Raw genomic sequence first — 14,137 nt, forward strand, 5'->3', positions numbered from 1 at the left:
TCAGAGGAAGTCATAAAATTTATCCGTTTACCGTTGAGCACTTTTTTTTCTTCTTCTTTGCTAGCCAGTCCTTTTTGGCAGAGTAAGTTGTTACAGAGCGTGGAGAATCTTCATTTTAAGCCTGACCGTTTCCTCCCCATCTGCAAAAATCTCATCAGAGACAGAGCTTCACCGTGAATGGCTCAATCGTCCGACTGTCCGTGCGTTCAAAAAGCGGTTAAAGTATGTCTTCCATGCAGCGCTCGCAATGTCGCCCATCCGAAGTCGTTGGAGGAGCATGAACTGCAATGCAATGCAGGGGTGGGAGGCGGCAGTGTAGTATAATGGGTGAGGAGTTGGTCTTGTAACCTAAAGGTCACAGGCTCGATTCCCGGACAAGGCACTGCCACTGTACCCCTGAGCAAGGCACCCAAACCTCATCACTTCAGTACATATCCAGCTGTATAAATGGATGTAATGTAAATGCCATGTAGAAGGTTGTGTAAGTCGCTCTGGATAAGAGCTTCTGCTAAATGCCTTTTTTCAGAACGTAGCTGCCGCTCAGAAGGGAAGACAAAAAAAGGAAAGACGGAATATCAATCACGGCAGCGGAATGTGGGTTTCGGAAAGGGTACATTCTTTAGACTAATCTTTAATATAAATGGATTCCTTTTAGGCAGCGCAGTGTGCAATTTCATGACATAAATGCCTGTTAATTTTCTCCGAGCCTGGGGGGGCCCTGAGCTGGGATAGAGGGACTGTGCGCCTGAACGAGACGGATCAGGGTAAATCTATAGATTTGGGCAGCAGTGCGTATTTAAAGATCGGATAGAGGAGTCCACTTGGGGGAACTAATTTGCATAGAATTAAGGAAATTAAGTAGCTGAAAAGCCACAGGCGGTTTTAATGAGGCTGCTGTGTGTAGTGGCGTGCTCTTATGGTCAGGGAACTTATCCTAGCAACCGCTACATGAGAACGTCTACTAAACGGTAGCGATGCAATTATCATTGTCGCCTTGAGAATAATAATAATAATAATAATAATAAGAAGAAGAAGATTATTGGTAACACTTTACAATAAAGTCATATGAATTGGAATTGACTACTATTGCTGTTAACTGCTAACTACTGAAAAGTTAATCTGTACAGCTATACATCTGTTAATGTATTTGTTAACTACTAACAAAAATTTCATGCTTAGTTACTGTTTTTGTGCTTCAATAATTTATGTTAACAGCTACATTAGTGAATGCCAATTTATGTGACCTTCTTGTGAGGTGTTACCTTTCCAGAGCGCAAAGATCGCATGACAAAGTTAAAAGGGTTAAAAACACAGTAATCACTGTAATCACAGGAAGGCCAAACAGATACTCAGGGTAGAAATGCAGAAGGGCTTACAGAATAAAGTATAAACAAAAACAAACATGTGAATCAAGGCAGTAGTGGAGGTGAGGGTGACTGAAAGGGTGGGTCTGGACTCTGGAGCAGGAAGGTAATACCTAAGAGTTTGTTTGCTGCACTCATTCTTAAACATTGCTGTGTGCACATTGCATTCTGGGAATTACAATCCAATCAGCACTTTGGCCCCAAATTTCAAGCGACATATATATAGATTGTTCCCCCCCTTTTCCATTACTGTATCCATCCATCCATTATCTATACCGGCTTATAGATATACTGGAGCCTATCCCAGCGTGCATTAGGCGATAGGCAGGAATACACTCTGGACAGGTCACCAATCCATCATGCAAACTCCTCCAAAGGAAAGGATTTGAACCCAGGACCTTCTTGCTGTGAGGCGACAGTGCTACCCACTGCACCACCATGCCTCCCCTCCATTACTGTATGGTATGTATTATATATAATGCAGTATGCTTAATTCATTTTAAATATGTTTCATACGTTAGTATGTGTTTGCCAGGTCATATTACAGCCCAATGCCTCTGTTCAACAGTCATATTGAGCAGCATTGTACGATCCGTGCAAATAAGTTTAGGAATCTAAATTCAATCTCAACGACATAGTTAAATGGGTGCAAAACTATTCTACACTAATGACTTGACATTGAACCAGCAGGTTACTACAACAGCCAATATTATATATGCAACTGAAAAAGTATTTTGTATGTATTTTGATTTATTCAAGGTGGTGTGCCATTTTAATGTGGTTCAGCGGAATGGTCTGCATTTCAACTAACCAAGTCACCAACTGTTGAATTGAAACCAGAGATATCCTTCAATTGGGGCCTGCCTAGAATAAAACATACGTTTATCATAATGCACGATGCTTGAGGTTTAAAATTCAAACTTTCCTTGGAAAAACCACATCAAATGTTTTTTTTTCTGCCAGGACCCCGAGGAGGTGAAGGCCCATCACACAGCAAAGAAGTTAAAATGAATATTAAGTGGAGATGTGTGCCAAGGATGTATGTCTTCATTCCAGCAGTTAGTTTTGTGGGTTTTGTGTTCCAGGCACACATCACTGTTCAGCTCTGGGAATGAATTAGGCCACATGCACCAGTCCAGCTCACGTCTTTAACCCTTTTGTAGAGTAGGTTTTTTTTTTGTTTTGTTTTTTTCTGAGTTGCAAGTCCCCATTGCTTTCAATTGCCAGCAGTGATTGTTACATCAGTAATAGAATGTTCAGTTAAGAACATTCTAATCACGTATTTGTGATTACACTCCTTAAAGGGTGAACAAATTATTTTTCTTGGATGACAAATATGTGTGTGTGTGTGTGTTCGTGTGGATGTGTGTGTGTGTGTTTGTGTCTGTGTATGGGTATGAGTGTGTGTGCATGTGTGTGTGCGTGTGTGTGTGTGTGTTTGTGTGTGCATGCATGCATGCATGTGCGTGTGTTTGTTTGGTGGTGGGGTGAGGTTTGTGGTACAAGGCCTCAACATAACAACGGCGAAAAGATGGAGTTATCGCAGACAGAAGAACAAACGGGCTCAGGTTACCTCAGGCTATCCCGGGTGAGCTGTGCCCATAAGTACACAGAAAGACGCCAGCTTTATTTCAGCCTGCATTCCTGGATGGGGAATACGGATATCGCCGAGCTCGGCTCCGCAAACAGCGTGAATAACCATTCAAAGATTACTGTGCGACAAGAAATGCGATAACCACTGGCTTGACCCCTGCAGAACAGCGTTAGCTGCCGGCCATGGTAGACCTGGGGCTTGCGTTATTCCGATAAAAGTGGAAGCAAGGCACAATTACAGAAATCACATACATCGAGCCCCCTTTTCATTGATCCGTTTCACTTTCATGGAGCCCATTGGCTTTTGTCTAGCGCCGGCCATCTTAAAACGAGTAGAAAATTGCAGTTCTGTCTCTCTTCCTCAACCTCGGGTGAACCCAAAGACACCTTCGAGCAAGCCCTCCAATGACGACCATAAAAAAAAAGCATTTGTTTGAAACATCCTTTTTTTTTTTCACTGCAGTCCAAAGAATACAAATAAATGAATAAGTAAAATAAAATAAAACTTCATATGGAAATTGCTTTAACTCTAGCTGACGACCACAAAGGGGAAAATCAAGGGAGGCCTTTTTTTTTTTTTTCCTGAGTCCCTGCATTAATATAAAAAGCACAGAATCATGATACCTTAAGGAATACAGAAAGTCCTCTCACTGTAACTCCAACTTTGGCCCAAACTGCGACACCTTTACACGAGCTCATAAATAAGGACATGCCACCAGAACCGGTATATTCTGGCCCACAGAACCCGAAACCCATAATGCACAGATTATCCCTGTAGAGCTCTCCACAGGGAGACCCTAAAACATATTTAGTTGGGACAGACATGGCAGTGAGCGCTGTTGTGCACTTAAATACAAGCCCCCACTGGGCACCCCACCGTCCATGCCTGCATGAGTCTTTGTTTGCGTGTGTGTCTGTCTGTTTTGGAGTTGTTTTGGCTATTCATCCACTTGACATTTTATATCGCATTATATTATTCTTTGGGGGTTTTTTTTCACGTAGTTATACAAACATCATTTCATTTACTTTCACTACACTGGGCGCTCTGTTACGAGATAGATAGACCGGGGCAGAAAATGGAGAAAGGGGTGGAAGAGATAGAGAGAGGGGAGGAGAGGGAGAAGGAGAGAAAGAGAGGGAGGGAGAGAGAGATGGAGAGAAAGAGAGAGAGAGAGATAAGAGAAGGAGGGAGAGAGAGAGATAGAGATGGAAAGAGAGAGATGAAGAGAAAGAGACGGAGAGAGGGAGAGAGAGAGAGATTTATCGTGTGGTCACATGACGGGTGGTGAGGGGACAAGAGAGGAAGACGAGACCGTCTGGCGAACCAAGGCCACGGACCACTTCTCGCTCTTACTTCAGGTTCTGAAAACAGAACGCAATTAGGTGGGGTGGGGTGGGGGGGGGGGGGGGGTGATGAAGAAACCAGCATTGAAAAGAAAAAAAATCCAACAACACATCAGGGCCCACGTAAGAAGATAGTCCCCCTGTAGAGGCTGAAAGGACACTTCAGACAGAAAGCGAAGAGGCTTTTCGAGAGTCAAGCCACGGAGAGGCTGTTTGTTTAGAGCGGATGTCTTCCCGCAGTTTCCTCCTGAAAGGGACAGCCGGCTGTGTCTTCTGGCGAAGGCACCGGGCGACGTGCGTATCGATTACCCGTCACTCGCTGGCGTACGTGCCCGCGGGTAACGCTTCCGCCCGTCCAGGACCTTTTTTAGGTCTCCAAAAGCTTTGAAGCGTAAGGTGCCAGGTGTTAAAGCACGAGGTGTCAAACTCCAGCCATAGGGGGGCGCTGTTGCGTCTGCTGGCCTTTAGGCTGCTCTCGGGGTCCAGCGGTTCATTCAAGCCATCGATTGGCTGAAGAGTCCACACACACACCTCGTTACCAAAGCCTTAATTGCGGGGCGATTGAACGAAAAACCACACAAAAAAACCCGCGGACACCCTTGGGCCCCTAGGAATTCAGTTTGACACCCCTGCATTAGACCGTTTGACTGCAGCCATAGTTGAGGAAAATAAACAAAAGCGATCCCAAGTTTAGTTTTGTTCTTCGATCTGTGCTCATCCCAGCTCATCCCACCTCATCTGCAACTTTGCTTTGACTATCTTAATCGTGTTTTATTCTTCATCGTTGTCTTCTGTACATTTTAACGACAGGAGAATAAAAACTATAAATGAAAAAGGTAAGTATGGGACTTCCAGTCCTAAAACAGTTCAGCACTAATCATTATCTAGTTAGAGAAGCACTTCCATCTATAAGGTGAAGGCATGTTTGGAATTATTTACTTGTTGACAAGATCCAATCAAGCATGGAAGGACGGCAAAGCCAGCATTTGAAATTGTCCATAGCAAAATCCAGGCACGGATGGGGGTCGAACCCATGATCTTTGGTTTACGAGACCAACGCCTTACCACTTGGCCACCATGCCAGCGATGAATGATTCCCCTTGTGACATCAGTGCAAAGTGTACAGCAAAGCCTGTGGTCAAAGTGTCAATGAACTGCTGCCCTGTCTAATCGCCCTTAAAGTTCTGTTCCGTCCGCTTCCTTTGAGATCGATTGTCTTTCACTGATCTGGTCGTAGGCACGGAACACTTCCCAAGCAAACCCAGAAAGATTCCGACCGCCATTGTGATGTCACAGTACTTGCATCCAGCGGGGAGGATTAGCCTCCAGAACAATGCAAAGTGAGACAACTGTTGAGCGCCGATAAGCAAGAATCACACTTCAATAGAAGAAACGCAACATTGTAGCATTTACACACGATTACCTGAATGTACACAAAAGAGACCACATAGGATTTATATGCCCTGCTCGCACTGACACAGCGAGCTAGGAAGTGACAGCCCTGCTTGGTGTGATTTTATAAACCAGTTTGCGCAGAGACTGTGTCACCACTATTTAAATTGTGCATCTTTGAAGCCCTGTCGAGCTGACACACATGGCCAGCATGCACCGACAGAGCAAATCTGCAGACTCAGGTGGATGCAGGTCATAATGCTAAGTGGTAACTGAATGTTTTCCCATGGTTAGTAATGCAGCATGAAAGACTGAAGATTCACCTCCTCACATTGCATCTGAATGCCTTTTCTTTCTTTATGTGGATTTCCTTTTGGATAATGTTATTGGTATAGCTATGTCTGGTCATACCTTTTTTTTTGTTGTTGTTACGATACAAATAATTTCTTGTTAGGTTACACTTGTTGATTACGACTGGGCCTCTGTGCCGTCTTGGTGATACAGCATTTTTTTTTTGTTCTTGAGAGTGTTCTCACCGCACAGTTCTCCACTACTGTGCAGTGCTTTGGATAAGCACCATATTCCGAGCGATTGTAATGTAATGTAATGGTAGCTGAGGAGCTGCACTCATAACCAGATGGTTAATCCCAAGTGGGGGTGCTAGCGGTGAGGGACGGGTTATTTTATTTTATCCTTGAGCAAGATGCCTAGCTTGAGTTTCTTCAGCACTCAGCCACCGTGTTCAGTTATTGTGTGAAATGCAAGCTTTGCTCTTCATCTTAGAGAAGGGGCTCTCGGCAAAGCGAATAAATATGAATAATATCCAATATACATTCCCGAGGCATAATTTGATGCATGCGACGCAAGGTTTTATTTATTTATATATTTTTTGGCAATGGGGAGAGGAGGGGAGATGACTCCCCCTTTGCTCGAGCACAGTGCACCCATCCAGCGCTACTTCCCGGTCGCTTCGTTCTCATTGTTGTTATCACGTATTTATCAAAGCTGTCAAACAGAAAATCCATTACGGTGTATTAAGAAGCCGTTATCAGAAAATGGTTCCATAGCCGCAGTCATTCCGTGCGATAAGATTTGAAAAAGAGTAGGCCCTGAAGCCTGACTGATTTCATTTTGAATCCAAGATAGATATCCCCGGCGAGGTCGACTTATAACCTCCCCCACGACACATCTTAATTTTTTTAAAACAATTGCTTCCTGTGTTTTTTTTCTTCTTCTTCTTCTTCTTCTTCCCCGATTTGGAAACGGGCGACCGCGATTTTTGAAGTTGCCACGGTTACTGGCTGCATTCCACTCAGGGAGCACCGCCGTGCGTACTCTCTCACCCCGTGAGCCAGGAACTGTTTCCCAGAATCCAATGCTACCTGCGGGGGGGGGGGGGGGGGGGGGGGGGTTACGATAGTACAGATTGCAGGAAATGGCCACTTCCTGTTTCACACCGACAACGAACGACAGCGGCGCGGGCGCTCGAGTACATCGCACAGAATGGGGGCGGAGCCCTGAGAAAACTCCGCCCAGTTTACACGGCGTTCTCTCTCGCTCCGCATCGTCGCCGCCCCCGGAGTAGGTCACCGCCTCACAACGTGACGAGAAGCGGTTAAGAATGGACCATTTTTTTGAGCAATGGTCACTTTTCTCTGCTTCCAGGGTTATTTCTGACGCCATAACAACAGCTTGTTAGATAGAGAGAGGTGGTGGCTCAGGAAGCAAAAGGCCAAAAGCAACAAAACATTTTTTTTTTTCTTTTTTTCAGTCGGCGTGTAAAACCAGACAATTATGATGCAAAAAACACACTTGTAATTAGTATGTGTGTACAACAATATATATGTATCCACCGCCTTGGCCTGCTACAGTAGTTTTGCATTCAGTGATCATGGGTCTACACTGAGCATACAGCTGAGTTCACTTTTCAAACTCTAATGTACCTGTTGTAATAGGATTTGTCAATTGTCAAAGCAGTCTATTTAAAACCTGAAGCAGACCACAGTGGATGGGGGAGTAAACATGGAAACACCAAAGCGCTTTGCACCGGCATGGATGGGGATCAAGCCCACGATCGAGACCAACGCCTTACCACTTGGCCATCACGCCCACTATGGGTAAGGGCTTTCATGTTCAGTGTGAACACATAAACACAAAATAAAACTGGGAACTCCTGTGCACAAGAAAACCTTGGTCTTAATAAAATAAAATAAAATAAATAAATAGCTAATTCATTTGTTTATTATTCATTCATTTATAAATTAATTCTGGCCCTAGCAAGCGGTGCGGTGGCCAAGCTGTAATGCTGGTGGTCCTGTCAGCCAAGGATGCTGGGTTTGACCCGCAGTCCTTCGCTATAGGCGATCACGACTGTGTGGTACTCCTCACCGTTGTCTTCCTTACAATTTTGACTTGGGCAGCAAATATATTACATCATACAAGAGATACATGTTACAGGCGTGGTGGCCAAGTGGTAAGGCCTTGGTCTCGTAAACCAACCCCCATCCAATCTTGAACTCTGCAGAGGACAAAAGCATGCGCTACTTAATAAAAAACGTTTAATCATTCATTTGCAGTCTTGCATGGTAGCCAAGCTGTCGGGCTTGGGTCTCATAAACCAACGATCTTGATTTTCATCCCATCTGTTCCAACGCTTTGATATTTTCAACGGTGTTTTATTCTTCATCCTTATCTTCTGCACATTTTAACAGCAGAAGAATAAAAAAATTATCAATGAAAAAGGTACGTGTGGCACTTTAAGTGCTAAAACAGTTCAGCTCTAATTATTATCTAATTAGAGAGATACTTCCACCTACAATGTGAAGACATCATTTACTTGTTGGCAACATCTGAAAAACCACTGAAGAACTGAAGCCGGCATGGATGGGGATTGAACCCATGATCTTTGGTTTCCGAGACCAAAGCCTTACCACTTGGCCACCACACCTGATACAAATAGTAGCCTTCATTATTAAAACAGAAAAAAAAACTGCAAAGGCATGTTTGACGTTATATATTTACTGCCCACACAAAAAAAGAAAGGAAGACAAAGGTGGAAAATGCCACACTGTTTTGGTTGTCAAGCAAGGACGAGGCACTTATGGACTGGAGATGAATGAATGAATGAATGAATGAATGAATGAATGAATGAATGAATGAATGAATGACTTTTTATGTTAAAAAAATATATAGCAATGTACACTGACCACTAACGACATTGCTCATGTTAAATGCATAACATCACTGAAAGTTAAAGAACCACATCCACTGCAGCTGGGTGAAGAATCATTTGGTGACAGCCTGTCGACAGGACATAGGTACAATAAAGACGATAATGAGCAGACCTGTTCGCCTTCAGTTGTTTTGTTTTAATACTAATCTGCCAAAGGACAGTGTGGATCCACAGATTTAAGACAACATTTCGGCAAAAAAAAAGGAAATGAATAAAAAAAATGTATTGCTATTGCTCTCAGACTGACGTTCCAGTGTCGTTGTAAGTAACGCATTGGGCAGTTTTGGAGGGAAACAACCGTGATCTGACAGAAAGCAGGTAGGAGCTCTGAAAAGCAGACAGAGCTGTTTCACTAAATAGCCCTGTCAGCGCCTTCTCGAGTAAATCACATCGATTTGCTGATTTTCCAGTATTTGAATTTTCCTTCAGAACTGATAATCAGGCATTTAAAGGGCTTTTAGTCGCTAAATACTTTCCAAAAAGGAAAAAGTCGTCGTAATTTTTTTTCAATTTGTTTTTCAATCATTTCATTATTATCCTGGCGAATTTGGAGGCTGTGTTTTAATTAATTCAAAGTCTATGTTGCATTAAACATACATACGCCAGCGAGTATTGCTATCAATCATTCACATTCGGTTCCGTGCCCCGAGCTGAGGTTTTTCCCCAAACATTTTCACGGAGCATCTGTTTGCATAATGGCACGTTGCTTGCCTGTAAAGCAGCCTGTTCCCTTTGTTGCAAAATTCCTTTGTTAAAAGAGAACTATAATTAGCGAAGTTTAATTGACGGAGAACGGATGGAAGCTTTGTTCACTGCCTCTTGGAGACACTTAGAGCCTGTTTAGTGTACTTGAGATGTGCCTGTGAATGAATCATTGCATTTATACAGCACTTTCCCGAAAGCTAAAAGTGCTTTAGAGTGACGAGTGGGAATTCACCTGACCCCACTCACCTGGGTGATGCACGGCAGCCATTTTGCGCCAGGAAGCTCACCACAATGGATTGGTGGAGCTGCACGATAACTACCCGGTGTTAATTCAACTCTAGAAGAGTGCACACAGGGGCCAGTTGGGACCATATGTACTCTGTAAGAGTTGATTTAACACTGAGCAGTTTCCTGTGTGGGATGCACAAAAAATAGTGGGGAGGTGGTAATAAATAGAGAGGGGTTGGGGGTGGGGGGGTCGTGGGGGTGTGAGAAGGTGTTTGCTCTGGGTGGAAAAAGCAACAGTGATGATGTGGTAGGCAGACAGATGTCCCTCATTACCCAATCAGCAGCTGAGCTCACAGACCATCATCGTCATCATGCTGGGCTCGACGGGGCCACACGCGTGTTTTCCTTCACACACCTGCTCGTGAGGGGAATTATGGGATAGCGGGGCCGATGTTGTTTGCAGCTTTCCCCAGCGCTGTTTGCTGGGTGACGGCAGCGGGCTTTGCGTCACCTCCATCTGCTGTCCCCCCCCCCAAACCCTCAAATTATCTCCGTCTCTGGTCTGCGTCAGCCATAGAGAGGTTCGATTCGCTGAGATACACCTGCAAAAAGAAAAAAAAAAACAGAAAAAGAGACATGCCTTAATTGGGCAAATGAAACAAAGACATCTATCAGGGAACATGGCACTGGCAAAGCTAGTTATCCCGGTTGTCTAATTGCGCTTGTCTCAAATCCAGCTGAAATCCATTCAGTTGTCGCAAAACCGATTGAACCCACAACACCTTTTTTTTGTGTTCTGCTGAATGCAAGAATGCATTTTGTGATTTTGTACGTAAGAATAGGTCAGTGTCAATTTTACTTTCAGCATCTATAGTGATTTTTTTGCAAGACACTTTATGGTAACTAGACTTGCAATTCCGCAATGCAATGCATCCTGAGGGTCATCAAAAAAATCTTCATGTCCAGGTTGTCTATCTTAAATTTTTATATTATTTCTATATTCTCATACATAGTCAGGGCTGCAGCAATTAATTTTCAGGCCCAGGACAATATATTTAGTAAAATGTTAAAAAGAGTTACACCCCATATCCTGCATCCCCCATGGTTTTCATTCAAATCTATATGCTGTGAAAGTCTCACAAGCAAAGGGCTTTAAAAACAATGCTTCATGGGCCTGGGGTTTTAAACAGGCAGCCTGCGGACGCCTGGGGGTCCTTGAGGGTACTGTGGGGTGGTGGGGGGGGGGGGTGGTTCTCTTGACTCCTGATCCACCATTGCAATCTCAAGCCTGCAAAATCACCTGCCACCACCCCGCTCTGTGGGGCCAGACGGAGCGAGCCTATCAGGGTGATGTCACTAGCTCCACCTCGCTGTCACCTGCTCGTCAACTCTTTTCACCATGTCGACAGGGAGAAAAGCGATCCATTCTTTGGATGCCTTTCAGCACGCGTTAGACTCCCAGTCTTTCTAGGTTTCTAACGTCAAATGTCACTCCTCCTGTCCTAGTGTCACTGGATTTTTTTTCCAGTATGATGATAACATTGATATTATTGCCTTTTTTCTGAATATGTTGCGTTAGACGACTGATGGCAAGACACTTAGCATCTGGCCATCTTCCACTAATGCTGAGATTTTCCTCCAAATCCCAAAATGCTTGTAAATTAATTACTACCTGGAGAGAAATAATAAATTCCTCGCCTAAGTGCGTGATGAAAATGTACGAGAAAGGACTGCAAACAAGACATTTCAGGAGGCTATTACACAGCCAATCCAAAAGGGAAAAGAGAGAAGGAAAAAAAAAAAACGCAGAATGACTCCCTCATGAGGAAGACCATATGGCTTTCAGACTAATGTAAAACAATCTAAGGGCCGTCTCCCAATCGAGTCTCATTCCACTTCATACTCCCACCGCCAAAACAGCATCATCCCAACCTCTCACATTCTGGTGCCCTACTATGAAACAGCACCATCCTAATAATACTACTACTACTACTACTACTACTACTACTACTACTACTACTACTACTACTACTACTACTACTACTACTACTACTACTACTACTACTACTACTACTACTACTACTACTACTACTACTACTACTACTACTACTACTACTACTACTACTACTACTACTAACAATAATAATAATAATAATAACAACATTAATTCCTTACATTTATATAGTGCTTTTCTCGGGACTCAAAACATTTCTTACAGTGGTGAGGGGGAAACTCGCCTCACCAAAGTATAGGACCCTTCTGGGCGATGCACGGCAGCCATTTTGCACCAAAATCAGCTAACGTGGAGAGGGAGAGAACATTTTTTTGCCAATTAAACAGGGGGATGATTAGGTGGCATGTTGTGAAAGCCAGATTGGGAACTTGGCCAGGACACCGTATGAGCCAATCTGTTGAGTCAGTGGCAGTTGTCATCAAGACTCAGCTTCTAGCTTTCAAGCTAATGTTACCTGATGTTATAAAGCAAACATGAATGGAAAACTGACAAGCACACACGCACATGCACACACACACACACACTGAACAACTGCCTTGCTGTCTTTGACACACAGACAGGTGCATTTGGAAGCAAATTATCGTGGCTCTATAGTAACTCAGTCTCCATGACATGATGGCGATACTGGGCAGCAGATGTGTATCACGTTGCTGTAACTTTTTAATCACCCGTGTGAACTCACGGTGCATTAATAAAAAAGGAAAATGGCCGAATGACCCAGTCCAAAACAAAAAAAAAGATAATTGCTCATTTAAAACCGACAATCTTACTCGGCGCATCCCATAAACTTTGTGGGATTTAAATGCTGGCTTTGTTGTGGAACGTTCAACCCGCGGGTCCAGAAACGCCGCTCCAGGCATTAAACCGCGATCGTGACGGCAATGATAACCGCGGGATGAAAGCCGCCGTCGCTGTCACGTAACCCGCGCTCTTCTTCCACGCGACGGCCACGGCTTCTGCAGTCAAATCCCGCCGTCTCCATCAAACAAATTCAAATTCAACTGCCCTGACAGCCATTCCGGTTCTTCGCAACTGAAATTCTCCCCCCTGCTGCGCATTTACATCACAGATCCCAAAATGGCTTGTGCAAGTTTGTGTGTGTGTGTGGGTAGGGGTGGGGGTGTGGGGGTGTGTGTGTGCGTGCGTGTGTGTGTGCGCATGTGTGTGTGTGTGTGAGTGTGTGTACTGCAGAAACACAATATCTGCAGAAAGAGTCATGCTTTGTAACAGTCCTAGCAATTTAGTCATTCAAAAGGTCCATGGTTTGAAAGAACAGGTCCCTGGTTTGAAAGAACAGCTGTTGCAGAACTGAGGGTTTAAGCAGATGGTTGAAGGTTTGTCTTCATGGACTTGATACAAAAGGAAGTCGTAGCAGCACTGATGCGTCGATGGAAAAATAAAACAATACAAACAATAAAACCATTTAGCAGTTCTGATTGCCAGGTAAGCTCTGCCATTACACTACAGACAAAAGTGCTTTATCTGAATTGCTTCAGTAAATCTCTATTCACTGCTTATAACGTGAAAAGAACAATGATACGATTGTGAACTACTGAAGTGAAGCAAAGAACTATCCTCTGCTAAACACAGGCATGGATGGGGATCGAACCCATGATCTTTGGTTTACGAGACCAACGCCTTACCACTTGGCCACCACGCCAACTGTGGGAATAGACGTCGAGAAAAAAACAAGGAAGTCAAAGATGAGGAACACCGAACAGTTTCAGTTGTCTATTGCAAGGACAAGGCATGGGTGGGGGATCAAACCCACGGTGTCAATAGTATAACTGCATAGCCATAATCACTATTTCAACCTAGCTAAACAACGCGCTAACCAACATAACCATAGGGATTCATGATAACATTAGAGTGTGTGTGACGTAGAATATAGCATCAGAGTGGGCCATGTGGCACAGATCACTGCATACGAATGAACCGTACCAAAGCAAATACAGGCGAGTTCAGAGTTTGGATCATGAGATATAGGACGTGCAAGATGAATGAGAATTTCTAGGTGGAATTTCTAACATCAGCAGCTGCAGTTCAAAAGAGAGATGATTGGATTTCAGTCCGTCACCAAGAGAAGGTACGTAATTTGATTAAATAATGCTCCTTGAAGACTGACAGATCAGTGTTTTCTAAAGACATCAGATAATAAGCTTGTCTTCTCTGCCATTTACTGGCTTGTTTAGCCTGTGCATACAAACACCCCCTGCACCCCTCCCCCCTCAAACACACCCACACACACACAGATAATCTGTCATG

The 14,137-nt window shown here is 43.9% G+C and overlaps 3 non-coding genes across 3 annotated transcripts; all 3 read right to left on the minus strand.

The window, feature by feature from the left end:
• Window positions 1–5,311: 5,311 nt before the first annotated feature.
• trnat-cgu lies at window positions 5,312–5,383 on the minus strand. The gene has a single exon. It is a non-coding gene; the product is annotated as a tRNA-Thr (tRNA).
• Window positions 5,384–8,568: 3,185 nt separating this feature from the next.
• trnap-cgg lies at window positions 8,569–8,640 on the minus strand. The gene has a single exon. It is a non-coding gene; the product is annotated as a tRNA-Pro (tRNA).
• Window positions 8,641–13,460: 4,820 nt separating this feature from the next.
• Window positions 13,461–13,532, minus strand: trnat-cgu. The gene has a single exon. It is a non-coding gene; the product is annotated as a tRNA-Thr (tRNA).
• Between the last annotated feature and the right edge of the window lie 605 nt (window positions 13,533–14,137).

This window comes from Anguilla anguilla, chromosome 9 (genome assembly GCF_013347855.1).
Source record: "Anguilla anguilla isolate fAngAng1 chromosome 9, fAngAng1.pri, whole genome shotgun sequence".
Taxonomy (NCBI): Eukaryota; Metazoa; Chordata; class Actinopteri; order Anguilliformes; family Anguillidae; genus Anguilla; species Anguilla anguilla.